The 27,278-nt window shown below is 37.8% G+C and overlaps 1 protein-coding gene across 1 annotated transcript in view; it reads right to left on the bottom strand.

Moving 5' to 3' along the window:
- Positions 1–8,160: 8,160 nt before the first annotated feature.
- Positions 8,161–27,278, bottom strand: part of LOC310724966 (uncharacterized protein) — a 206,548-nt gene continuing 187,430 nt past the window's right edge. Inside the window, exon 6 of the transcript XR_014533218.1 lies at positions 8,161–8,361. The gene's annotated coding sequence lies outside the window, so the exon portion shown is untranslated. The remainder of the gene's footprint in view (positions 8,362–27,278) is intronic.

The raw sequence follows: 27,278 nt of genomic DNA, 5'->3' as shown, positions 1-27,278 counted from the left end.
TACCATCTTATATGGCGAACATTTGCAGCATGATGTGTGTCTAAGCAATTCAGGTGAGAGGGTGGTGGAGGAGAGAATAAGAACAAGATAGAGAAGATGAGAAGATAGAGATAGAGATGGGAAACATATGGAGAAGTGACAGGGGATGGAAGATAGGATAAGGAACAGAAACCTACCATAAGCTTTTTCTTGGCCTATTGTGATAGGATAGAAGTTTTAAAAAAAAATGTCTGCAGTTCATTTGCCTCTCAGATATGCTGAAAGCTTTTTTTCTATCTGTCCATCCATCCATCTATCCATCCATCCATCCATCCATCTATCTCCCTGCCTCTCTCTTTCGCCTTGACCTAGATTCATGTGGAGAGAGAGTGGCACGTCTGCCTGGCCAGAGAGCAGCCGGCCGCGCTCGGCAGCTCAAGTGTCTATAAAATATGACTCCCTATCTCCAAATAAGAATAATGAAAAGCAGTGGCATGACAGATTGGACATAGATGAGATTGCCACTGTGACTATATGCATGCAGTGCTCACTGGCTTTGCATCTGAAATGGAAAAAGGGTGGGCGAGTGGGTGTCAGCCTGTCGTGTCTGATGTTAAGGGGATATGGTCCTCCACCCTTTTACTGAGAGCAGCTACAACCCACACACTTACATACCCACACCCCCCCCCCCCCCACACACACACACACACACACACACACACACACACACACATGTAGTATGCAAGATTGAACATTGTCTGTCCTCTGACCATATCCTATTTCCTCATGTGGCCATGCTGGTGTTGTCTCCACAGACTGCCACCATCACACCGAATACAATGTCTTATTAAATCAGTTTAGGTGGGAGGACGTTTATAAGATAGCATAATTTACACTGATAACGTGCCTAAATAGTTAAACAAACACGATGCTGTCAAGTCAGGCTTGTTAGAGCTTAGACATGTAGGCTGTCCTGTAATGCACCACTTTGTCGAGCTAAGTAAATTAATTAGAGGTGCTGAGAGCCAGCGATTATAGGAAGGGAGGTTCAGTGGCTGCCAAGATGGCGGGTGGTGTGGCAAAGTGCCATCAGGCACATGTAAACACCTGTTACTGCTCTCTAATAAACGTACAGTATGCATTTTCTATGTGCGTGCAAGTCTGCACAAAAACTCATCTGGTGCAATCATGCTCAAAACTACATTAGAAATAGAGAAGCATATGGGATGGGCAGTGCAGCACAATTCAGCCAAAGCTCTAATTACAGTATGAGGCCAATAGTTTTCCCTCCAAATAAAACCCCTCCTGCCATGTTGACTACAGGACACTGCAGTCTTCGCATGGCCACTGATGAGAGCTTGGCATGTCAGTTGCCATATGATTTTTCACACCATGGGAATCCTGACTGATGCGAGTTGATTTTATTATGTTGAGCCATGGGCATCGGAGAAGAATGAAAGGTCACTTGTGATCATTTGTGACCTAATAAGAGAACTCTTCATCCTCCAAATGCTCCCCTGATGTGACACTTGGCAGATATGTCCAAACAGGCGTACACAGAAACACACACACACACACACACACACACACACACACACACACACACACACACACACACACACACACACACACACACACACTAGCATAGTTGGCCGTCTTCCTCCCATTGGAGATTGATTGGACATAATTAAGTGAAGGAGCTGACAGAACAATTAGAAATACAACATCCCATAAGGTTGCTTACCTCTTGGACTCCAAGATGGAGATTACTTTATTAAAAAGAATGGTGGACCAGGGGAAATGCTCTCTGACAGCTGATAGAGAAGAATGTCTGGCCAATAGCATCTTATACACACAAGGCAAAACCTTTGTTTTTCTCTAAATGTGCAGTGAACCATCAGAGGACCTCTAGATGCCATAAGGCAGAGGACACCCTTCACAGAATGTCTGAGGATATTGAGGAATCTTTGAGAAATTCCTAATAGTTTAATTTATTTATTTAAAAAAAGCACCATGCTTGTGATTTTATTTCTATATGTATTTACACACTGGACAACCTATTTGTTAGGAATACTTTCTAATTAGCCACCAATGTTGCAGAATCACAAGCATGCAGATTCAGGTCCAGAACTTCAGTTAATATTCATATCAAACATCTGAATGCGGATAATGTGAGATCTCTATAACTTTAACATTATTGTTGGTACCAGAAGGGCCAGTACAGAAATGGATGATCTCCTGTGAATCTCTAAGTTAAAGATTTTTTTTTATTTGTCACATGTACATTACAGCACAGTGAAATTCTTTTCACATATCCCATCGATGTTAGAAAGCACAGGGTCAGAGTGCAGGGTTAACCGTGATACAGCACCCTAGAGCACAGAGGATTAAGGCCTTTCTCAAAGACCGAAGAGTGGCAGCTTGGCAATATTGGGACTTGAACCAACAAGCCTTAACCACTGAGATACCATTTCCTCTACCCAAAATGGTGCATAAAACATAAAACCTTTAGTGAGAGACTGTGGATGAACATAGCTTGTTAATACAAGAGATCAGATAAAAAAAGTCAGAAGAATAAATCTGAGGCCATAATCGGCACAGACTCTGCTATAAACTGGTGAAGCGGGAAAAAAAAGCACCTGGTCATGTTTTTAATTTCAGGTGTCCTAAACTATGTCTTCATTAGCCACTCTGAAATCAGCTGAGAACCGACCACATTATTAGATGCTTTTCATATTGAATTTTGACAATTGGTTGTGTAATCATCATCTTCAAAAGAGGCATAATCAATAATAATAATAATTTATAATTATTATTGAACAGATTTATTTCAATTGTTTCTTATTATTTTTATCATATTTTATTTAAATAATTTATTTTACCTTTTAACATTTTAAGGATATATAGCCACATCAGCTCATAACGCCACATCAGCTCACTCAGGACACTTAAAAAAAACAAAACAACAACAACAACCAGAAATTGCCTTTGGAATCAATGAATCACATTTTGATTTCCAGTGTGTTTGATTTGTAAGGAAAAGGCCACTTTCCAAATAACAGTTTCCTGGAAGCTAAATATACTTTAATGAAATCAAGCAAAGGTGATCGATGGATTACTTTTTATGTGCGATTGAATTCAGTTTCTTTTTTTACTTAAATGTATTTTGTGCATTATATGTTTGAAATCCACTGTGTTACTTATTTGATTTTAAATTGTTTGTATATCAGTAGATTGTCATAGTTCTAAACCTACACTGCGTAGTCCTCCAATGGATAAAGGTGCATACCTAGTCCACACCTTTCCACCATGCTACATCATGGACAGTACATGACAGGAGGGAGATGCTGGCACCAGAAAACATGTTGTAGTTAAGCAGAAATTAATCTGACATGACCCTGAGTAAACAGAAAAGCTGCTTCGCCCCAGGTTACCATATGGCAGTGGTACCAGCACGGCGACCTGGTGGTTTAGACTCCACTGCCAGCAGGGGATGTTATGCTACCTGCTGTCCTTTTTGTTCGGTTTTGTTTTCGCCGGCATCTCTCAAACTGTGACAGGCACTGGCTAAGAGCAATAGGATGACAAGTTTACACACAAAAAAACTGCACAGCACAGCCTGCAACACCATACAACACTTGCACAGACTGTGAGGGAACAGGACAGAGAATGGGGGAAGGGGACGAGTGGAAGAGGCAGAGAGGAAAAGAGAGAACGAGGAAGAATTTCCCAGTGTGTTGTCAGGGCTGTGTATGCTGTTGGGGCTGTGTGCAGCAGTTCTTAAGTGAAATCGCTCAAGTGACCTGAGGCTATAAGCAGAGCAGCTGTTGAACCATGGGACTCGCTTTAAAGCCATGGCTGCAAATTATTGATGAATTGATGTTTAAATGCCACAGAAAAAAAAGCAACTACACACACACACCCCCTGACTTTACCGTGACCCAGCCATTGACAATAAGCACTTTTTCTGCTATCGACATAGTCTGTAGGACCAGCAAATAAAGGAAGCATCGATGCATGAATTTATTCAGTTCTATAGTGTTCATGAAAAACTCACGTTCGGTGGCAAATATTGTATCTACACTACAACCGTGTTATAAATCCAACTCCAGCAGTTAGGTGTTGATTTCCACCACATGCACAGAGAACTGGTCAAGTCAAGTCAAGTTTATTTCTATAGCGCTTTTCACAACAGACATTGTCTCAAAGCAGCTTTACAGAAATCAACAGTTAAGGTGAATGGTGTGTATTTATCCCTGATGAGCAGCCATGGCGACTGTAGCAAGGAAAAACTCCCTTAGATGTAATGAGGAAGAAACCTTGAGAGGAACCAGACTCAAAAGGGGAACCCATTCTCATTTGGGTGACATCAAGAGTTTGATCATAAATCTTTCAACAATACAGAACACTGGAGAGTGAGAACTAACATGAGCACTGGAGTATAAGATTATAAGTGATGTTCTTTCTGCAGTCTTATACAGTCTATATGGTTAGTAGCTCCTAGTTTTATGAGCTCAACATTTGTGATCATCACAGATCCAGCATCAGCTTCTCCATGCCAGAGCCTTTAAACACTCCAGGAGGTCCAATGTCAAAACCACACATGTAGCGGGATCCAATTGGCACTGGTACGTCTCTAGATGGTTTGAGATGTTTGCGAGTTCGGCATCTACTTCTTCAAAGGTCCATAATCCCCATGAGGTGGGATGTGACTGGAGCTGGCCAACCTCAGGATGCCTCGGGATGGGAAGAGAAACAGAAGCAGTGGAACTAAAATCTATAGATCTATTTCTATTTCTTTCAGTTCCACTGAGCAGTCCAACATTTTTTTTCTAATACATTAAAGATAAAGGCTTGCATGTGATGAAAAACTGCATTACAGAGTGATCATGCAGAAGTGTGGCAAAGGATGTTAGATGATAGCATCAGCTTTTCATTCACATTTACATTGATATGTTGTTCCAAAACTACTTACAAAGCTCCAAGCAGTATAAAGATCATAGCATGTTTGAGTGATCTATTGACATCCAGAGAAAATCAGCAAAACTTGCATGCACTGTAAAAGCTATAATATATATCACAAAATATTTTATATTTCAAAATATGAAAAGTAGAATGCAATGTGGTCAAAAATGCCTTGAGAACTCACTAATCTGAAAAAAGTCAACATTTTTTTTCCTTTGTTTTAGCCTTACATCCACACTGAGACAGCATTTTTGTCACGCAAAAACATTGAGAAATGCTCTCACAAACTGTAACATTTGAAAATGCTGTTTTGGAGTTAAACAGCAGAGAACTGAATGTTTCATTTCATCCTCATCTGGTTGGACCAAATGTCCATTCATCCAAATTTTTGTGGACATAAAGTCAGGGTTTTCACAGCACTCACTTCCGGGTTCGTGGTTCCAGCTTCGGGGTCGGCGGCCATCTTGGCGTTTTTCCCCGCGCCACCAGGTATTTAAGGCTAACAAAAACTTTTTTCCGGGGCCAGATTATTTCACCGGCTCTTCATGGACTTGGGTTTATTTTTGCCACCCTGCCTACTCTGGATTATGTACCTATACCTGATCCTGATCATGATCCTGATACTAATTCTGATCCTAATTCTGATCTCTGTTCTGCTATTCCTCCCTTGGTACTGGTTTGAACTCTGAACTGTTTTTTGGTTTGTGTTTTTGCTCTGCCCCTTGTTTCTCTGTTTTCCCGAACTTGGATATTTGGACTGTTTTTGGATTTTCAATTTTGGTTCCTCCTGCATTGCTCTATTTGCTGGCCCTTGACTTTGGACTTTTTTTTTTTTAGGATTGGGTTTTGGCTCTATGGATTTAGATCTGTTTTTTTAAACTGTGTTTTTCCCTCTGCCTCTTTGCTCTTTATTAAATACTGTTTTCACCATACCCCTGTTGCATCCTGCATTTGGATCCTTCTACTCCTCGTTCCTGACACATCGATTAAAAATGTTTTTTTATTTTTTTTTAAATGAGGGAAGAGATTTCTGAAGGCTTTAAATATGAAAAGAAATTCAAATAAAAACTAGCTTGTACACAGTAGTGTATGTGTTTGAGTGCAAGTTCAAATAAGTGATCCTTCATAGCCATGTGCCAATCCAGGGACAGCTGGAGGTGTGTTTCAGCATTAAATATTGCGAACTAGAAAATTTGAGATGAGGAAAAAGTGTGAAATGATGGTTGAAGACCATGTAGTGCATGTTGTTGCAACAGTACATATCAAAAGGTCAACTTGTAGGGAACTGCAGTACAATGAGTCAGAAGAGCTGCCTGCTCTAATTGATAATGTCCAATCTTCCTGTTATACAGAGGAAGTCTCATATGTCTCGGCTGTGATAATTGATTAGAGACTGGCACGCATGATACAAATGATATTATGCTCTGGTTAACTGCAGGTCGAAGGCAAGTTCTCAACAGTGACTAGGAGAAAAAAACACACATCTTTTACATGGAATTCCTATTCTTGATGTTGAACTCTCTTAGCAAATGAAGTCAACATGGCTGCTCACAGCATCAGCAGTAAATAAATGTAAATAAATTATATTTATATGTGTATATATTTGGTTTATATGAATCAATATTGCTTTAGACACAAATATAGCTAATGATATCTATAACATTAATTATTGAAATGTTTATGTTGCTAACAAGAAAAAGTCGGCCATTGAGGTTGAAACAGACATAATTCTGTGTTATGATTTCCCATCTCTGAAGTATGTTGATGGCATTAACAAATAAATAGCTAACAATACCTTTAACGTTTACATAATGTAAATGTAAGAACAATACAAAAGAATATAAATGATGTATAACTGCAGACATTGAACATGTCATATTCTTCCAACACAGCATGCAACTGTAGAATGTTAATGTTTGAAGTGTGTCTTGAATGCATTGATGTATAGTATTTATGTATGTCTGTATGTAGGTGGAAGGATTTAACTGTAAGAAAAAATAACTTGCAAATTCATTTATCTTAAAAAAAAAAAATAAGGTCCAGAAAGAAGAATGGACGAGACATGGGATGCCTCTGAGACATACATAAATTATGAGGTAGGGAGATTACACAAAATTTTTTAATGAATATTACATTTTTTGTTCTAAAATATATATATATATATTTTTTGTTAATTAGCTCTATTACTATTCTAATTGGTTGAGTTTTACTCATTGTGGACTACGACAACATTATGAGGCTATTAAAGTAGATCCTCAGAGGGGGGACAACATAGTATAATCAACCAATAAGTGGCTCTGCTTGAGAAATGAGCCTTGGAACATTATCCTTTTTTTTATCTTTTGTCCTTGCTTGTCATTAGGTGATCATCATCAATATCTATTAAGAATTCATTGTTTCATCTTTATTCTTAAAATGGGGTCAAGTTTGCATGCAAAAAATGGGGTATTTCGGAACGGGCTACAATTTGTTTATTTAATATGAATTTTTTTCTCCCTAACAAAAAGCTTTATTTTTCTAAAAAGAAAACTGCCACTGTAGTCCTTCTGCCAGTATTCAGACCATGAGCTGAAAAAAACCCACCCTCGTTAAACACTGTCAAAAATGCTGACTATTAAGGCAAACCAGACAATGTGCTAATTAGTAAATTTGCATATGATCATGCAAATAAAAAAGGGTGAGTGCAAAGCTGTATTTGCATTTGTAACACAGTTAGGCTGTGCATGTACAGCAGGCTAGTGTTGCGGGCACATTTTTTTTTTTATCAGGCATGGAGGAAAGAAAGGGTCCATCCATAGTTCAATTATGGAAAACATTCCTTTTAGTCAGACATAATACTTTTATTTCACAGTTTGTGTTTTTCTTTTGGAATCAAGATTGTCTAATAGTCACTTAGGAATCATGTATTTGAAGGGATTAAAATGTTAGTATGCAAGTAGGCAGAAAAACCTAAAAGTTTATATTTAAATGTCTAATAGGTGAAAAAAAGCATTTTGTATAATGCATCAAGATAATGTGCTTTTCACTGAAAGTTAAACAGATGTATGAAACAGTAAAATCCCCCTGTGTTTCATTTAGAAGAAAACAAGTATACAAAGTATACAAACAATTTAGGTTTTTTAACTTTAACTCTCCTCATTTACTACACAAAATAGTAACAGCATATTAGAATACACTCACAAAACAATCATTTATCATGTCTTTATTAAAACATAATGCATCAGAATGAACTTTAAATTAAATTATATTTGCATAGAATTAATGGACTCATCTGAGTAAATGGTGTGAAATCCCTGAAGGGACATGACGGGATAAAGAGAGCGCTCTTTGCATCCGAACATCTCCGCTGATAAACTCCTTAATACGCCAAGCGTAATGCATTTATGTAGTGTTGCCTTTCCCACACCACATGTGCCACTGTTGAAACAGTAGAATACTATATTAGAGACATTTAGACAGAAGGGATTTTTTTTTAAATTTCTAATTAATTCCTAGTAGGCTGAAGTAGATGGTTGAGTTCAGCCCACAGGCTGATGTGTGACATATGGACCATGTTGATTGATGTAACCCATTGATAATAGAGGCCTGTAGCACATATTAAGAATAAAATCTTTTGTCTTATAAGCTAGGCATTTTACGTTGAAAGGCAGGCATTAGCATATTGATGTTGCCAGTTGATGGAAGCATTTTGTGTGTCTGTTTCAGTCCAAATCACATTTTTTAAACATTTACTATTAATTACTGTTGTAAAGGTATTTGTATTTGCAAAAACATCATAAACATTTTTACACATGAAGGCATATTTAACAAATTGATGAAAAAAGAATACACATATGTGCACACACACAAAATACATCTTACCATATGGTTCTATTTTTGCTTGTTCTGATCCTCGGTCTTTTAGCTATAGGGCTTTTTTTTAGTTCAGTAAAAAAAAAAAACAAAGAGATAAAAATGTGTGATGCTGATTGAATTGGATAGCATTAGTGGTGCTTGGGTTTGGGCGCTCTGTCAGTTTGGGGGCAAGGCAGTAGTTAAGAATGACATGGAGGACACAGGCAGGGCATTATTGCAATATCAACTTTAGCTGCTCTCCATACTGAAGGGGTACTGAAAACACAGTGTGTGTGTGTGTGTGTGTGTGTGTGTGTGTGTGTGTGTGTGTGTGTGTGTGTGTGTGTGTGTGACCCCGGGAGGGGCGTTCAATGTCGTCTGCCTGCTCGACAAGAGTTGATGGCCTCCAATTGAGAGCAGATGCAGACATATCATTTGAATAAAGAAATACCTCTGATCTATGGTATTATCTTGACAAGACAGCAGATAATCAGCCGCCCTAAGCTCGGCCATTACTGAACTCCTTTGTTTTACTTTTCACTACAAATCAAGCCCTGTCTCTTGCCTTGACAGCCTCAGTTTTACATTTTCCTTTTTTTTTATTCTTTCTTAAGAACAAAAAAAATGGCAAACAATAAAAAGCAAAAAGGTTTCACAATTTGAATTCAAATCCAACACACAAAAAAGACAGAAAATGCAAAAAAATCTTCTAAAAAGGATCTGGTTCAAAAGAACACACGAATCTACCGTTTTATCTGTCTCCAAGCTAAAGAAGGACCACATCGTTTTTAGCTTTTTCCTTGTGTCTCCCTAAAGACTTCCTCCCCCTATTGATTGAGGTTCTCGAAAAGTGGAACATGAAGCTTCCTCGAGGTTCTTATGCTCTCTATGGGTTTAGACCCCTTACTGCTGCCCTCTGGCTCTCAGCTCACGATGTTGCTCAACTCCGATCGTATACACAGTTGTGCTCCAGAAAGCATCCTGGTATTTATATGACATTTATATTCACTATAGCATTCACTACTTACACTACCTGCTGATTATGCAGCCTTGTTCTGTATAGCGCTGTAGTCTCTAGTGACAGAAGGTATCCCACATATGGTATAAGAGATACAGAAATAGACATTGCTGTATGTGGTCTCAAAATGAGCATGTGTATTTGTGTCTCGAAGGACAGGAGGAAAACAGAAACGGGATTTTTTCCCCCTTCTTTAAATGTGCTCTGATCCACTTGACATGACACATGAACCACTGTTTGTTACTGGTGGCTGCTCATTTCCCTCTCTCACATATAGACACGTGTGGGTGTGTGTGTGTGTGTGTGTGTGTGTGTGTGTGTGTGTGTGTGTGTGTGTGTGTGTGTGTGTGTGTAGGGGGTGTAAGTGCTACAACAGTCACCTCATTGCCTACAAGAACTTTCTGAGTCACTAAATCTATATTTAATAAGCTTCAAGTTAAGGACAACAAAAAAAGTTTTTGCAACTCTGCTGGCTCGGCTGCTCATTGTTTTGCTTTTTCCACTCTGCGCTCTGTTTTCTCCCTTTGCTTTTCTTTCATTTGCTTCTCTCGCGCTCTTTTTATCTCCATCTGTTCCAAGACACTCACACTCCGCACCTACCCCCAGTGTCTTGTCATTATTTTCTTTCATTTCTGTCTCTCACTCTCTTTTCTGTGCAGCAGGGCTGGAAAATGTTTGAACTCAATGGCTGCTTAAGATGTCGCAGAAATGGAATATGAATGACTCCCAGTACCCCCCATCTGTCTTAATGCAGACTCTGCTTATGCCTGTACCCATCCATAAATAATATAACAATACAAAAGGAGGAGAGTGTGGAGGAGGCCGTCTGCAGAGCCACATGAAAGACGTGGGGAGACTCTCGTGGGGAGCACAGCACGACTAAAAAACTTCCACCAAGTACTGTGCGAGATTACTGCGATAAAGCACTGCGACTTCCCCCGCCTCATCCATAATGATAACACATATTTCTGCTTATTATCCATATCTCTGAGTTGAGCTCACATTTGGGAGGCAGTGACAGGAAAGGCTTGGATGGAGCACGTGGGAGCTGCTGTCGGTGGATGAATCCTAACTCTGACACACTCTCCCCCTGGGCCACTACTGTGAGATATGGCCATGTTGTGGCACAAACAGATGTCTTGTCTTACTCGTTTGCTGTGAGCTGTGCCTGCTACAAGCATATCAGTCCTCAACTGCTGACCACAGGGGACATGATCAGCATCCAACCTCAGGCTTGGACGCCTACGTCATTAAATAGTTACAATTTCCAACTCTCAAATCATCAAAACAAGGGGCAATTTATTACTTTTTCGATTCACATGCTAGGATTTATACCTCATGATCTTAATTCATTAAACAAGTGTGCTTTTGTGCAATGCTTGTATTAATAATCATGGCTTTTGATAATGTTAGTTACTGCAGACATTAGAATCAAGTATTGGTCTCTCTCATGATTTATCATTATCAGGATTATCCATTTCTACCTCTACTACTTTTTTTTTTTTTTTTTTTTTTCCTGAAATCTGTGTATATATTCAGAGGGATTTTGTTGTCCCTAGACACCAATTTGCATAAAGTGCAAGCCATCATTGGTTCAAGAGAAGCAAATTACTTTCTGACAAGATCACACCTCCTTCTTTTATATGTATTAATTTTTAGCTCAGCATAGGCTGGGGTGGTTAAGAGCACTTAGCCAGATATGCAAAACACCATATTTCCCTAACTAGTATGATCAATGAAGAGAGAGAGCGAATGAGAGCGAATGAGAGCGAGAGAGAAAAAAAGAAAGAGAGAGAGAGAGAGAGAGAGAGAGAGAGAGAGAGAGAGAGAGAGAGAGAGAGAGAGAGAGAGAGAGAGAGAGAGAAATTATTGAATTAAGTACTAGGCCAATCATTTAACAAGTCCCAGAGCTGCTTCATTTAAGAGGGTTCTTTCTTAAGCTGGTGCTCTGCGTAAGAATGTAAAACAGCACAGCATTCTGCTTCAATGTCCACTGAGTCACTGCAAAACCCCCTCCCTATAGACATCGAATTAGCGCAGAGATGGTTCTCACTAGTTGGAAAAATAGCTTAGATCTTAGCTCAAATTATACTGACCGATTCTAGTAAATAAAGATTGTTATGCAAAAAAATTTTATGCTCTCCATCAGACATGTTGTTTAGTTGTGTAGGAACATGCTGGCTTGTTGAGGAATGTTGTTATTTCCTACCATACTATGTATTATCAATATTGTTTGGAGAGTATTGAGTAATATATAGATAATTCCATGTAGTATATGATATATGAAAATGTATATATGTACATAGAGGAAGGCCATGCATTTCACACCTAGGCCTTCAGCGGTTTCCTAACAGAGACAAGTATCCTCATTATAATGTGACAGTTATAGAAAATATCAATATTATTCAGAAAAGCAATATAACAAAGAGCTGTACCACAGACAGGTATCTCATGCAGAGTGAAGGAATGGCAATACTAAAGCAAGAAACTCAATAAACACATTTCTCCTTTCACTGCAGCCATAGCTGCCCCGCCTGCATACATCATCTCTAGTACAAGCATTAATATTAACCTCATAAAATGACCCTGGGTTTCTGTGCTTTTTTTCTGTGCATTACAGTTTTCCTGATGATTTGAAATGGAGGCAAATTGTGTGTGATTGTGCAAATTCAACAGGAAATAAAATTTGGCCAACCTTTCCTTACAATGTCCAGCTTTTGTTGGAAAGTCCATCTTGTGAATGTCCTTGTAAGAGTGTCTGTGACCAAATTAATTTCTTTCATCAACGTCAGCCATTATGGAATGAAAAAACAGCTTTTAAATACACACATTTGTACTTGAACTTTGCAGCAGATGCTAACCCTAACCCTAACCCAAACAAAGGACATGAAAATGCTGACATGTTCTGCAATAGTTTTAGGCAACTTTGAGTTTATGGTAAGAAAGCCAGCAGTGCTCTCAGTTTTACACATAATTTCATGTTTGCTCTTTGTTCTATCTTGATGACGCACTTGGTCAGAATAGCACCAGTTAAACAGCTCCTGATGTACACAGGACGGTGTATACATTGTCTTTTGGTGCACTAAAGGTCAATGCTCCCCATGACTGTGCGTGTAGCCATGTGCTGCCAACTGTTTGTGGCAGTTCAATTATATATAAATATATTGTAGCATAAATGTATTATTCTTTTATTTATTATTCTTTAATTTATAAATGTTTAATTTAAATTAAATTTATTAAATTAAAACATTTGAATAGTGGGCCCAACTTTGTGCTGGGGCCAAACCTTGGACATGACTGGTGTAGGCTTTGAGATTACACTACAGCATTATACAGTTAGACTATTTAAATTTATCAAACAATTTCCATTTTTAGTAGCTGAAAGTCTTGTCAAAAATATGCCAGTGATATACTACATAACTACATAACACTTTATTCTGCACTGAAGTTGATCTGTGTGCCGCTCAGCACCTGAACTTGTAATGGAGTTGTTCACTAAAGAGCTGTCTAAAAAGTCTATAAGTAATTAAAAATGAAAGGACCTTCCACCATCACACTTTTAGCGCACACAATGCAGAAGAACGTGACCCTGTCTGTAACAGCCCGGGCTTGTAAAAGAGTGAAAAATAACTTCATTCATTTTACCACATTAGCTTGTGATGAAGCTGTTGATAGACCTGAAATGAAAATGTCCTTTTCCCATCTTGTCTGACAAAGGGCATGATATAACTCTATTTGATATTAATGTGATTCTCTAAGTAAGTTCCAGAGTCCATTGTAGTTCAAATGTTATTCTTCTTCTTTTTTGTCAGGTGCGTGAACAGTACTTGGTCATTGTGGTTAACTCTAATAAGATTAAAGTATTTTTCGATAGCCATTCATTTCTACATTAGGAGGCAGAGAACTCACACGTTCACTTGTTAATTCAATCATCATATTTTGGGGAATACTGAGAAGTCTGGAAAATGAAAAAAAGAGAGTCATTCTGTTTATGATCTATTCGTTATATCAGCAGTAGCTGGTGAAAACCAGTGGGTTTTTTAAGGAGTGCACTATCTGGCTTGCTTTTTTAAGGTGAAATATGAGTTAAGTCTATTTTCGTTTCCACCAATCATTTCTGACCACTCTGGTTCATTGAAGATTATATGTCATTACATCCACATGTTTGAATTGATCGCCAACAAAAACACTGTGGCGATCTGGTTCTAATAATATTTTGCGCTCCAACATGATGGCAGATAAAGGGGCTTTTATCTTTATGACCACAGGAGCAAAAAGGCAGATCTTAGTGTTTGAGATGGCTTCATGACGGCTTTCCCATAATGTTACAATCCTCCACCACACCACGATTTGTGGAATGGGTCCTGTTTGGGCTGTTAAAGCGAAGCTTGCCATCACAGGAAATTTAGTTGCAGACACTTTGAAGTAAGCACAAATTCTGCCAGGTGACACTGATGTCTAGTATTCTGGGGCCAGGAAAACAGAGACAAAGCCAATGGAAGATCATTTGATTTCAACAATCTAACGATGTATGCTGCATGAACACAACTTGCCCTTATGTTCACAATTACAATAACAGTACAGAGAACAGTAACTATTATGGCAGCATTATCAGTACACTGTAAAGCTTAAACTGTGATACTGTGATATTGTGAAATGCAATCAAACACACAGGGAACATTAAAAGCTTGGTGAAAAAGCACCAGCATCAGAACTGAAACTGAAAAAAAGAGAAAAATGCATTATCAAACCTGGTATCATTAATAAAAAAGTCACTTCTGAATGTTCAAGAAACAATGGCATTGTGTTTGGAAGAGAAGACAAATTTCTGCCTTCCTTTTTCTCTGGAGGTCTTCTATCTATTAATTATGTTCGTTCATTATTTTATTCTATTTCTGAAGATTTTTTCATGCAAGACAGTTTTTAATGAATATTATTAAAGCTTTTATAATTGTGAAAAAAGGCCCCTGATCTGACATCTCAGCTGCAAAGGCTGAGAAATGCAAGGCCAGGCTATTCTTCAACATACATTTGTGAGTTATCTTCCCCTCAAATTCTTGTAATCATAGGCTCCTTTTTACCTCCAGCATTCAGAAGTTTTAATGAACAAACTACTCACACACAAAAAAAGTACAATGATACCCATTGAGACACAAAATAAGATTTTTGAGATAATTCAGTAAAACATTTTCCTTTTTTTTTATTTTTTTTTAATGTTTATAGAGTGCCATAAACAGCCTGATGTGTGCCTCTGTGTAGCAAGAAATCCTCAGTAAAAAAAAAAAAAAAAAAGAAACAGAGCTGAAGGGAAAAGGAACAATCTGAAGCCTTTAGTCTCTGTCAGACTCTGCTTTTTTCCCAGGATTCACTAATGACAGTGGCTCCAGTGAGTCATCTCTGGGAATGGTGATCAAAGCCAAATTAAATCTGACTTTTATGCAAAATGTAATATGTAAGCCTCCAGCAATGCTTTCCCTATTGATTTTTTCCCTCTGTTTCACTCAATTTTTATCCATCTGCAATACATAATTTGAAATTCAAAGAAAGGTGTTTTCCTTTTTTTCCCCCTGCACAAAACTGTACTGCAGCATTATATTCAAATTTGAATGTACGTGGCCATGCTACTAAAATAAAGGTCACGTTTCTACTCTGTAAATTTGACAGATAACAGTTAGGGCAGATAATAATTAATGTCAGATAATGTCATGATACTGCTAAGAAAAGAAAAGAACTGAAGCAAATCAGATTAGTGGTACTTGTAATACGGACACATATGACAAGCTTGTGCCATATTTTGGGATTTCATATAGACATACATACACACACACACACACACATATACAATTTAAATATATATATATATATATATATATATATATATATATATATATATATATATATATATATATATATATATATATATATATATATATATATATATATAAAAGTAGCGATTAAGGGGCCAAGCAGTGTTTGGCCATGCTCTTTAGTTACAGAAGAAGACCAGGTGCTGGTTCCCAAACCATCTGCTCAGATATTGCCTCACTTCTGTAGCCCTCCTAAGTTTTAAATGAAGCTTGTTTGTTGAATTTAGGTTGCAAGACATACGTGCCATGTTTAGTGTCACTGAGAAATGACTTCACTTCCAGTTTGGTGACTTCGCTGTCAAAATTGTTTGCACATCATAAACTAACCATCAAGCATATAAAAAATCTGAGAAGCGAATTTCTTTATCTGTGTTTTTCTCACAGTGCTGTGATCATGATCATGACTATTTTTGCCATAGATACATTCCAATGCCATACTATTACTACTACTACTACTACTACTACTACTACTACTACTAATAATAATAATAATAATAATAATAATAATAATATGTAATAATGTTTAGTAACCAGATTAATCCAGTATTTTATGTCAAAACTTCACCTGCTTCGAGTTTTATATGCCTGTGTGTATAAATGTGTGTACAGAGGATTTCTGTTCTTAGTGTAAATACTAACACAGAATGCACACAGTATCTAGCCAGAATGAATCCATACATTTTTCTGTCTGACAGTGCTGATGATGTCTTTGCACCTCTTGACAGGTTTGCAATCTTTGCCTGTGCCCATATATTTCTGCCATAAAAATAATAAATACAAATCTTTTTATGTCATCAGAAGCACTCCCATTTTCAAAAAGCTGGTCTATGCAGATGGATGACGGTGACAAACCTTTAATTTCTTTTGACAAGTTGTCAACAAGCCCCTTGTGGAAGCCCGGTGACTTTTCTAAAAATTATTTACATAATTGTTTCTCTCTCTGTCTCTGCTTCTGTCTCTGTTTTTGTCTCTCTCTCTGTATTTCCTTGTATGATGTAATTGGAAAATCTCATTTACTTGCCTTGTAGAAAGCAAAACAACTTTGATGCAGATATTTGAAAAAAGTATTTTTTTATATCATCATCATCATCATCATCATCAAACACTACACTATTTGGGAAAAAATAGACCCCTCTGTTTGTTAGTGATATGGGTTTTGTACCATGTTACAGGTGTTCTTTCTTTCAGAATTCTTTTTTTTTTTTTTATAATTTACGAAAGGTTTTGCCAAGAAAGACAAACCAAATAAGTCTTGTTGCTCCACGGAATTAATCTCCTGATACTCTATTAAACATTTCAATGTGGTTTCGACCAGTTTGCCATTTTGTGGATTTACAAAAAAATGAGATGAAATGAGAAATGAGACCTTCAGTATGTAATCGCATGCAGTAATGTAATACACAGACTCATGTTTGTGAGAAATCATGCTGACAACTTCAGATGCTGAGTTGGTCTGAGCTGCTGCAAGAGCTACTTTGTGGCATGGCATCCTGTCACAAGCCACATGCATAATGCGTGATTAATGTGATTTAGCCAGGTTTATCAGGGCCGGGCTCTGCCTGATTAAGGCCTGTGTGCTGCTTTATAAAGTTAAAGGTGTCTCTTTATTACTGGCCTTTCTTACAACCATATTTCATAATTCCTTCTTTTCATCTCCACCAATCGCCTTAAGTACTTTGAAGAGCCTCTGAGTGCAGTTCCGAAATTTCCACTTAGGGACCATATCAAGTGTCAAAAAAAGAAAATCAGGTGTCCTATTTCAGTCCTTCCATCCTTTGGAGAAAAAGCTTCTAACCTTGCACTAGGTTTTGGTAATTCATATAAATTGTGTATTACTCTAGCAAATAAGCATATGTACTTCTACAAATCAGCACTTAAGTACTCTACATGTTTAGAGGCAAAGCTATATAGAAAAAGGCAGACAGGAAGGAATGGAAGGTACAAAAAAAACGTGCAGATCTCAGATTCAATTCAAAACACCTGACCTTACAGTTTAAATAATATGTGCATATCAGCACATTTCTGCCACGGTTTGGTGTGAGAACACTATTGTGCATGTATGTGTATGTATATGTTATCATCTAAAGAAGTTTCTTTGCTGAGCTGTTCATTTATGCAGAAGTTTCTTTCTCCTCTGAGCATCGCCAGGTCTCTCGACTTGCCCCTCTCCCTCCTTTCTCCATCTCCTCTATTTTTTAATTTTCTCTCTCTCTTTTTTCTTCCTCTTTGACTTCTTCTTCCTCTGCCCTCACACATGGAGGAGCATCATCTTGCATACATAGTACCGAGCGTGATGAGGGACTCAAGTATTACAAGTGTCTGCTCAGGGTTTTTCTGTTCAAAAGATTCAATTAAAAATAATTACCAAAAGATTAGTAGTAGCTGAACATGACTGTACTGTTTGAATTGATGTTTCCTTTTCATCTGGTTTAATAATAGAATGCTTTCTTAATTAAAAAAAGAAGAAGAAGGAGAAGAAGGAGAAGGAGCAGCAGCTCTGCCATGGTACACCCTGAATAAAAGTTTGTTTGATGTGCAGAATTTTTTTTAATATTTTTTTGATCTAACAAATTAATTTTTTCCTACCCTCTCCCTTTTTTCAGCAGGAGATAAAGACAATTTAATTTAGATACCAGTGGCTAGAACAAACCATTCTCTGAGCTTTGGTCAACGAACAAGCTATAAAACCAAAACCCAGAACAATTAATTGCCATGGTGTTCATCTATAGTGTGGGGTTAGCTACGCGGGAGCGTGATAGCGCATGTATGGGCGATAATGATATTGGAGCGAGAGAATCCTGGAGAATTTTCGTCTTAAATTACATTCTCGGTGGTAGCTCTCTCCGTGTGGCTAATGCACAGCTTACAAATCCCAGGCGTGTATGCAAACACAGCAGGAATCTCCCACAACCGGTGTAATTATCCCGCCATTTTAATCTCATCCAGCCTTATGTAAGATTACATGCGATGGAACTTAGATTGTGTCTCTGGGCCAGGCTTGGCATGGAGAGCTGAGTGAAAATGACCATATTCAAGTAAGCAGCCTGAGACTATCTCTGTGGCTTTGTTATTTTCCTGCTTCACTGCACTGAAATGGACTAACACCCCCCCCCCCTTCTCTCTCTCTCTCTCTCTCTCTCTCTCTCTCTCTCTCTCTCTCTCTCTCTCTCTCTCTCTCTCTCTCTGTCTCTTTTTCCTATACCTACTTGGCTTCCTTCATTCTTTGAATCCACACTGTAGCTGGAGCAGTCAGAAATCCCACTACCTGTCATAGTACTGACCACTTCATCCCCCCTTACAAACCACACAGGCCTGCTGCTGTTTGACCACACATTGACCTTGGCATGGTCCAGGTGGGAGCCTTCAAAGAAAGAGAAAAAAAAAAACAGCTAAAGAAAGGAAGAGAGAGATATAACAATACTGTGACAGGGCAGGTAGACTCTAGAGTTTATACCCTCTAAACTTGCCTTCCGGCATAATAGCTTTATTTGTTCTGTATATTGTAGAATAATAAATGCATTTTGTCACACAATTGAAACATATGCATGACTCTGACCAAGTATGTGCCTTGCTTAATGCACACGAAAGGGTACAGCTATAAAAGGAGATGAGAGATATTTCCATTCACCAAAGCAAAGACTGAAATGAATGCAGCATTTTCAATATACAGAAAATTAATCAATTAAATATTTGACTCTTTTGCTTTCATTTTTTGAGTATTAAAAAAGAAACAGTTCTGGCTACTTTCTTGAGCTTTAAATGCAGGAAAAAAAATACTTTAGTTTTTCTCTTAGATTCTTCTTGAATAGACCACTTTAATACTCAAATACAGTGCACAGTGAATGTAGTTTGTATTTCCTTGAAAACATTAAAACTTTTTATTTTTATTTTATTAGACTTTCTTGTTTTGGCCAGGTGTTGCTCTTGACCTGCATTCACCTAAGTGGATAATGATAATAAAATGTATTTTCATAATTTTAAAATAATATCATATTAACTTTTCCTGACAAAGTTCCAAGGACCATTATGAACCATTCAATATTATATTTTAACAATTACAGCACTGAGTCTTTATTAGTGTCTCATTAGTGTTAAAATATTCCTGTTTCTATTAACTAACCATTGCACAGTATAATCCTAATGAAAAAAAGACGATTAAATGATTCTGTAATATTCTGTAATTAATTTGTTTAGCAAATACTGATATGTAAAATTACGGAATTCTGAAAACTGCTTATAAAAAGATGAGCAAAGCAGCTTAAATACGATTGATTATGCGTTTTCCAGTAGTTTTTTCATACTGGAAATATGAATCATGTCCTTCTTTGACAAGGAAATGTTAAGTAGCATATTTGTGAATTGTTAAGCTGTAACATGCACATAAATACAGAAAGTAAAAGCCAACACAGTTACTGCTGCTTCAGTCATCTGAAGTGTGAAATATAAATAAAAAAAAGCAGATTAATGTTTACATTCAATTTGGTTGTTTAATAAACTAGTATGCAATTCATAGAAAATGGTTTATTTGTGACTGGCATTATACATTAAAATTCAAGGTGACCCTTTATTTATTGTCATTATTTAATTGTGTATGGGGAAAAAAAATTCTATGGATGTTAATTATGGCAGATTTTTTTTTTTAGATTTAATAAAAAAAGATATTCTTTATCTATGAGCTTTGTGCCTTTGTCTGGTTTGACCGTCCCTGAATATTCAAGAAATGAATGTCGGCAAGGGGAAGAAAAGATATTAATTAAGAGTAAATTCTGCATTGACTCAGACTTGTACATAAGACAAAAGGTTAAGTAAATGCCAGGGCTGCTATGTCACTTCAAACAATGAATATTAGCTTTGGAATCATTAATGTCTGCTGAGAAAACACAGTCAAATTGGACTCTTGATTGCCAGAAAATGTGAGGCCAGGGCTGTTTCATTTCAATCTATAGCTAAATTAGCCTCCGACAGCGGGTTGAAAACACACAATTAACTGAGCTAGGTGGGGCATAGGGGAACAGGACCTCTTATGTGCTACTAGATTGAGATTGAGCTCAGCTCCTGAAACAGAATCTTCTCATTGGCTTTACAAATCAGAGCTAAGCATCTCTGGCTCCTGGCCCCCCTGCTATCTGTCTATACACACGCTCAGGCCATGCAGCTAGTTAAACACAATTGAAGTATTTTAAGCAACATTTTATGCAATGTGATCTTGTTCTTTAAAGTAAGATTAGCATTGTTTTCCTTCTATTTAAATTTCTATTAATTAAAAGCCTTATGCTAACCATTGATATGCTCGAAAACAATGGAGATACTATCTCATCAATTCAGACAGAGGTATGAAAATAAAGTATGCAAAAACACAAATAAATCCATGTGGCATTCACAAACCACGGTCTCTTTGTAGTGAAAGAAATTGCAAAAAGCATTTGAGCAGTGCCAAGGTAGCATTTCAGAGCATATGGCATTTTAATTCCTGTTGGTCTCATCTGGGTGACTCCGGCCCGCTGAATCTTCAGCTTTATCCAGGGAAATATGTGAAGAAGTGAAATACTTAAGAACAAAGGACTTCAATTTCCCCCATAATGGGATTTTTATTCCCCATATTTTCCACAGAATTATGAAATGTGAATTCCTGATTCACTGATTTATTTCTTTTAGCCATCTCTCCCCTCGCTGCCTCACTCACACTGCCTCTTTTGCGTTTGGAGAATTAACAGACAATCGCAAAACATCTCCTTCACCTCCAAACAACTCCATCAATAAAGCACACAAATAACCCAACATTTCACTTCTGACACTCAGCATGAGAGGACGCTGAAGATGTGCGGGATGTTCATTTTTAATCACGAGTGGGCTTTGTGCCTGTTGACAGCTAGTGAAGTATGACTAATAAGTCCGGTGTTGCTGCTTCCCCACTGAGGTGGAATGGTGTCGCCAGACACACAGCCCTGTACATCATAATAAAATTCATTGCAGGGTGGCTAATAATCTGACTGTTTTTCACTTTGGTGGCAATCATGGCTACTGGAACGAGCCATGATTCACCAATTAGTAGGCCATATTTCTGCAGCCCGCTAGTTTAAACGGACACTGTCAATAGATCTAGGGAAGGCAGGAGTGAATTGATTGCACTAAACAAGGGATCAGCACTTTTTTCACCATATAATAACACAGAGTAATAGCGATGTTACATTGTTATTACAGGCACCACTGTTAGTGGTGTTCAGTTCAAATGATTATTCATTTGATTAAAATTGACACATAGTATACTTTATATACTATCTATATACAATACAATCTTATTATTAATAATAATAATAATAATAATAATAATAATCATCATCATCATCATCATCATCATCATCATCATTATCTTTAATATCGATATTGATAGATGTATCTATTGAGTCACAGTTCCAGAGTCCCTGGCTCAACCCTGAGCTTGGGTTATGGTTCTATTTGTGTCTGTTTGGTTTTCTTCCTGGTTCTTTAGCCATCCATCACAAAAAATATTTCTGGTAGGTACATAAAATTCACAAGTCCATTTGGTTTATTTTGTCAAAATGACTAAAAATCCAAAAAGATGTTTGTGGACAGTCAGTGCTTTATGAGTCCTTTATTTCTCATAGGTGTGACTAAATGTGAGAATATATGTATGTTTGCATGGTGCACTGTGATGAAATGGTGTACAATCTGTCGTTTATTCCTGCCTTACACTCATAAGGTCACTCTGGGTCCACCACCTTCCAGGACAAGTTTTGAGAAATGAATGAATAAATGAATGAACGAATGAATGAATGAATGAATAAATGAATTTGCCTTTTGGGAATGACAAACTACAAACTGTTCTTATTTTCTGGATAATATTTAATATAGACTATACATTGGTCTTATACAGTATCACACTGTTTTAATACAATATGAAGTAATGACATTTTAATGGGGTGGACGTAGACCGTAAGAGCACCCATGGAATCATCAAGCACCTTGAAGAGAGTGATGGAAAGTTGAGCATTGTGTCCTCATTAGAAAGAGCTCACGCACTGGCAGTGCCCCCTGCTGCTTTCACATGCTGCATGGCCCCCACACATCCACCCCCTCCTTTACACAGTAACACACACAATAGGATATGACACCAACCCTCTGCTACAGTTTAAAGACTGCAGAGAGAGACATAGAGAGAAAGAGAGAGAGAGAGAGAGAGAGAGAGAGAGAGAGAGAGAGAGAGAGAGAGAGAGAGAGAGAGAGAGAGAGAGAGAGACGGAAGGGGGAGAGGACACATGCTGCTAGTGCAATCCAGTTTTATGATTATGAGGAAACCAACTAAATTCCTCAAGAACCCAGCCTACTGTTGCGTAGTGCATCTCCAACGGCTACCTATAGGGAAAACCCACCACTGTTTAACTGTTTAGGAAAACAAACAGAAGGCGGGATATTGTTTATTCTGCCCGTGCTCGCATTACATGGCAGCATCAATTACAGTATTTTGGCTATTACTGCCAGTATTGTCTGCCTCCAATGTGACAGCTGTTCTCAGTTTTGCTTTAAATGCTCGCAGGTTAAATACTGTGTTTTGGATAATGGGAGCGATGTGAAAATGGAAACCTCTCGGGATTCTCTGCGCTGCTGGGCATTCTCGGAGTCTGCCTGAAAATAATGCAGCAGGAAGAAACCTGCAAATCATGAAAATAATAACTAACTAACTAACCACCCAACTAACCATCCAACCAACTAACTAACTAACTAACTAACTAACTTGCTAACTAACTAACTAAGTACATAAATAAATAAATAAATAAATAAATAAATAAATAAATAAATAAATAATAATGAAAAAATCATTGGACAGAGGAGAGTTGACCTCTGCTCTATACAAAACACATGCATCTCTTATCGCCTAGAATTTGAAGAAAAACAAGGCCTTGAACCCTAATCCTCAGACAAATAACAAAGCACACTTTGCAGCTGCCATGCACAACTATCAGCTCAGAGGCCTGAGAGAGTCCCAAGACAATGCCTCCTCTATCAGCCCCAGGACAAATATCTAGACAGCAATATTTTCTGCTTCAGTGCTTGCACTGCACGCAACTCCTGAGTGAGAGAGGGAGAGAGAGAAAGAGAGGGAGAGACAGACAGAAAGAGAGAGAGATGAGAGTGTTTGCTGAGTGACTATTTTAATTTAGTACCTGATGTAAATCTAAATGAAGTGACATCAGGGCATGAGATGGACACAACCCAATCACAAGCCCTATCTTTCATATGCCCTCAGAGTGAGTAACCTTAGCAACACTACAGACAGCATGGATTTTAAAGCCGCAATTTTATTTGCATCCCTTTACCGTATGAGGCACGGCAGAAGGTACAGTTTTTTGTGCTTCTGCTGTTGGGTCTTGCAGGACATGACATGTGTTTGTATATATTTGTTTTTAAAAGAAACATGAGACATTATTTTTTAACTAAATAAAGAAAGAAATTGTTAACGTAATTTATTTATATACATCGATACTTAATTCTGACAAAAAAACATGAATGTAAAGGATAGCCAGAATCGCCAGCATAACCAGGAATAACCAGGATCTCCAGAATCCTAGGAAAAAAAAAGAGTTTTGCAATAAATAGTGTTGTCAAAAAATCTATATAAAAATATAGATATATTTATAAAATGAGATATATATCTTTTAGGTTAGCTATGGTATCTGGGTATATATTTTCAAATATCTGAAGCCTTATAAAAATGAAGCAGGGTTGTCCATCGAAAGCCACTGGAGAGGTGGAAGTAGGCCAGACCCTAGCTGTGTGTTAATGAGAGAGAGTGTGTCTGTGAGAGTGCAAGAGAGAGGGCTGAGGGGTGAATGGGTGTAAAAACCTCTGTCGAGTGCCAGCCCTGCCCAGTTTCAGCCCCCTGGCTCTGTCCTAACTAGCCATCCATCACTGGCATGCAGGCCTGCAGTCCAGCTCTACAGGAGGGAGGGAGTGTGGGAGTGTGCGCTGACTGCCAGCAGGCCCAGCCAGGCGTTTCCACATCTCCACTAACGCATGAGAACAAAGCACTGCTGCAGGACTCGACCTGTGCGTTTGGCCTTCGCAACCCTACAGCAGAACACACAAAGCACTGTAGTTATTTACACTGAGGTCCAATGTTTAATCAAATTCTTTTTCGTCATTAATAACAGCCATGATACATGGCAAATACATTGCCAGAAAGCTGAAATTAGCACCTCTTCTGTTACACCTGCATTCCAGTGTTTACTGAGTAGCTCCTTGGGGGAGAAAGAAATCCCTGAAGCATAATGTTTTGATGAATCTAAAGAGATATCTAGCACAAAGAATTACAAATGGGTATGAGTGTCTGAGTGTGTGTGTGTGCGTTTATGTGTGTAGGAAGTATTTGAAGCATTGAGGAAAGAGCAGGGGGAAGGAGACAATCTTCTACCATATGGCAGGGACTAGGATTCTGTAGTCTGTGTTCCCTCTGAAACGGGCCAAAACCACTGGAGCATGCTTCACATTGTTGCCCCCACCCTTTCTCATACCCACTGCTAATTGCATGTTGTTTTTGTCAATCAAAGCATACAGTTTTCTCTTTATCCCCCGCTTTTGTTCATCCCTTGTCTGTAATTTTTCATTCTTTTTTTTTTCTTTTTTGCAATAAATGATTTTTGGCAAAGCTTCTTTTCTACATGGAATATAATTATCCGACCTACTTGATTCAATGTAAAATCTTCTGTAACTTGCTTTTGGATATAATTGACATTACATTTTTTATGTAAATAAAATTGTAAGGAATTGGTTGAGCAAAAAAGAGTTTAGTGGGATCTTGTATGTATCATATATATTTGACAATTTTGACAAATGTGAAAAATAATCAGGATTTTTAAACCGATCTGTTTTTCTGATTCTACAGCCAACATCTTGAGTAAAATCTTCATTTAGTTAGTCAGGGGTAGCCTGTGCTCAATTTTTTTACCCCTTTGTTTGACAATACCACCAATCTGGGAGGACAGATGTACAATTTTAATTATCGTGTCTAACTCCTAGCCATGTAGCATTAGTGAGCAGCTAAAGAGAAGAATGCAAACAACTGTGATCTATGTCTACATAACCAGGGAGCAGGAGGAACATGAGCAGAAAAAAGAGGAACCTTGTCATCTATCTCAGCCTGGCATCAAATCGGCTGCTCATATTATTATTGGATTATTATGAGATGTAAACCTGACATCCCATCATTAGGTCTTACCTGCTGTATATAGTCTCATCTGCAGTCTATACTGTTTAACATCACCATTTCATCATGTTTTTTAATGCATTTTTATAATATTAGAAATCAAATATTATGTACCGTGATCTGTAAAAGTGCCTTGCGATTCAGTTTAATTAGTTGAGCTTTGCATTGCAGTAATCTCTTTAATAATTTAACACACAGGTAGAGCACAGCCTATCTCCTTGTGAAGGACGTGTTTAAAAAAATTCAACACTTTTTTTTCCTGCACATGCTTAACAGCACTTAAAAGAAGGTTCATGAATATCCGTAAACACGCTCATATCCAAGCTATGCTTAGTATGCGGAGAAATAAATTTTGCCACCTTGTGAAGCACCACTTGATGTGTGTGTCTTTGGAAACACAGAATGCAGGTCCGGGTGTCTAAATGTCAAAGTGTAATACCATTTAGCTCAACTAAAGTGCACCATAAATGTATGCTTTACTGCCCACAAGACGTGGGTTAAGAGACGACATAATAAAGAATAGGATCATTACTATCATACCTTTAACTGCTAATGTTATAGAAAATTATATTATATTGATTTTGACATTCATTTTTGCTGTTACAATTTGCAAAGTCAAAGTTCAGAAATGCATTTCAGATATGACCTAGATGTATAAATGTCAGTGCAGTATTGATGTCTTTAATCACGGATATATTTTTTATTTGCATATAGTATATCCATAGCAGTTTATGTATATGTAACATGTTGTGGCCTTTCATATAATTTGTTGTGCACTTTGTTTGCAGAAAGGTCTAGCCATAGCAACTGGTGGTGAGCAAAAGTGCTAATTTAAATAATCAATAATAATTCAAATTCAAATAATAATTCAGTTGAATTCATCCTAAGGTTACATGTGAAAAGGAAAGGGGACTAATGGAGATTCGACGTCAAAGCCTGCACTTGTTCTGCCTGCACTTTTTTATGTGAATGTGTATGCAAACTGTTCTGAGGTCAGTAAATATTTGCCTGCCAGCATATGTGTATGTCAGTCTGTACTGTACATGAGGATGGGTCTGATTAGAGGTCAGTAGTTTCAGTCCACTGTGAAGCAAATGGTAGGGTTCAGACACACAGCTGTCCTCTCTGACACACAGAGCAATTGGTAATGTGTGCTGGCAGCCTCTGGCAGCTCAGCCTACACACCTCGCACAAATTAGGAGCTATTTATCTAAAGCACTCTGCACTCAATGGAAATGATTACCAAGACGGTCAAAACCTATTTAGCCCCACTGAATGGCACATTTTCATTAAAGCGGGGAGAAAAAAAATTAAATGATATATTCTATTTCAAGGACTGTATCAAAACACCGGGAGATTAAAACACACGTCACATGTATTCAGCCATTTGTGA

This window comes from Silurus aristotelis (assembly GCF_946808225.1).
Source record: "Silurus aristotelis genome assembly, chromosome: 4".
NCBI lineage: Eukaryota > Metazoa > Chordata > Actinopteri > Siluriformes > Siluridae > Silurus > Silurus aristotelis.
This window is presented reverse-complemented; position numbering and strand designations above follow the sequence as displayed.